The sequence below is a fragment of the Sipha flava genome, unplaced genomic scaffold, assembly GCF_003268045.1.
Source record: "Sipha flava isolate LNK unplaced genomic scaffold, YSA_version1 34_pilon_pilon, whole genome shotgun sequence".
NCBI lineage: Eukaryota > Metazoa > Arthropoda > Insecta > Hemiptera > Aphididae > Sipha > Sipha flava.
Window position 1 is genome coordinate 1,723,906 of NW_020273045.1, and position 2,671 is coordinate 1,726,576.

Sequence of the window (2,671 nt, forward strand, 5' to 3'; positions counted from 1 at the left end):
TTTAATTCAATTTAATAAAAACATATTTAAAATTTTTCATAGTAATTTTCGTATTTTTAGTCATTTTTTGATGTTTATAAGTCATTTCAATACTTATTTTGTGTGAATTTTTTAAAGATTTTTAGGTCATCAAGTTCCAGGCCCTACAAATGACAATTCACACTATTTCTATCGGTTATCGATTCCATTGTGATCAAATAACTTCGTAACGTCGTAACTTTAATTATGTCTAATTAAGATACGTATATAGCCATATACGTATATTAGTTTGTCGTATATCGTGTGTCAGTTATCAGTTAACAGTAATATTGATGATAGTTCTTATGATTACACACAGACACGAGTGTGCGAAATCAAGCATTTTCACTATATTTTTCGTAGCGTGCATTGCGTACAGTACGTCGATTTGAGTTTATTAAGTTCATATATTTTAAGTTTTTACCGAAAATGTAATAAACATTTTTAAATTTTAACATGAGTGAATAAAAAATCCACTAGCTCAATCACACACCTTTGCGGGTATACACTATTCGGCCCGTGGGTCACCAGCAGAGTGTTCCCCTCAGCTAGTGGGTACTAGTAGGCCTCCTAAAAAGAAAAAGGGCTGAAAGGTTATAAGTCTTATACGCTTGTACGCTATAATGGTTCAATTTATAGAATCAGAACGTAGAAATATACTTTTAGTATTAGACAATTTTAAATGTTCTAAAGTAAACTTATAAGTTATATGAAGAATGTGTTTATTAATTATCAATTTTTTTCGGGCGGAATTTACTTGTACCTTATTTTACCAGTAGTTCACCTTGGCCGGAATTCATCATTTTTGGGCAGAATTTACATGCACCCCAAGTCGCACGTCAAACACGACCCCCCAGCGGGATCTTCGGATGATTTTCCACCGATCGCTCTCTTTATCCGCCGCGACGACGCGTCCCGGAGTCGACCGTTTACGCGCGCGTGCGCGTCTTCGCATTATCACTGTCACGCCGAGGAAATGGGTTCGCTAGGAAAATCGCTTACCTCCCGCGGCGGTGGTTTTTTTTTCGAGCATACACATCGCCGTCCGCATAATATACGCGTACGGCATTCACACCGTTACATATTTCCCCCGGGACCGTGCGACGACGACCCCCGCGAAATCCGACTGTAACGGTAAACCGCGACGGTGGTTTTATTTTGTTTCGTTTTTTCTTTTTTTTTTCAGCTTTGTGCGCGCAAACGTGTACGGGCATTATTATTATATCCGCGCCGAAGCGTCGACGCTATTTACCAAAAGCCACTCCTTTTCCGCGCACCGGAGACATCGCCGCGTTGCGGAGGGGGTGCACGCGCCTACGCGGCGGCGAATAATAATGCGCCGCGTTCCGACGGGAAAATCATAACCACAAATCAAACCGTTGTTGATGACGCGAAATTCGTTTTTCTCCGTTTCCTCCTCTTTCTTTCTTTCTGCCCGGCTCCTCGGAAACCCCGAGGTTCGACGCGCGAGCGGCTTTCGCGAGTCTTCGCTGTTATTAAAACGTATGCGTCCGGATGAAAGTATTACGCTGCCAACGAACGGTTGGCCTGCTCGCACACCGATTATTAAGTTGCTGAACTCGAAGTTGGAAAACATTTTACGTTTCTCGTTTTCTAATGAACGTTGACGAGAATATTCGTTCGACGACACCCCATCGGACTTAGCTATACAGTAAACAGATTTACCTATTACAGCGAATTTATTCTGTTATCGTTTAAACTTTTTATTTCTATTTTCGGCCAAGTTCGTAATGAATAAACAAATAAAAGTTAAACACTTACCGTATACCTGTATATCAAACTTTAAGCGAACGGTAATAAAAAATATTATTAATTTTTGAGTGAATCCGAGGAATGTGTAGATTTTACCATGATTCGTGTGAAGGATTGCTCCGATCACCACAATCAAAAATATAGTATCCGATAGTATATGTTATCTGGTCGATACTTTTTTTTTAGGAGTTCGCCTTACAAATAGTTTTCTTAATAATTATGAAAAACTGACGAAATATTATAAAAATACGGCAAAATTTATTACTCACCATAATATATTTATATATATATATATATTATATAAAACCATTTTCAGCTGTATAAGTTTCTCATCTATACTGTTTAGATAAGCAATATGTAACCTACTCTTACTGAAAATATTCAAATAAATAATAAATCATGTAAATGTATCATAATTCATAGAACTTAAAGTTTTTTTATACGATGATATACGACGGTTAAGTCAGGATGAATTTATGCACTCGTTTTATTCCCCGATCACGCGTGAAAATTAATTTTATTTTATTTATATTTTGTTTTTATGTGTCACCTTTGCTGAACCATACATATAGTATGATTATTTTGTACGAGTATTTCTAACTACACATTTATCTGCAAATCTACAGCATGATAACACTCGAGTACATACATATTATACTGCGTTGCCAATGTAATAGTTATTTATGGTCGTGACAAATGATTGAGTTCTCAATAGGCAATATTGATTTCAGATATTCTGTTCAGTTCAAAAATTTTTATCGTATCGATATAATATATCATGCCGTTATCTGCCGTTTAGTGTTTTTTCATGAAAAACGTAATAGCTGAAATATTACAGTATTTTGTACATTTCGGACCTTTGTGCGCTATCTAGCGGCCA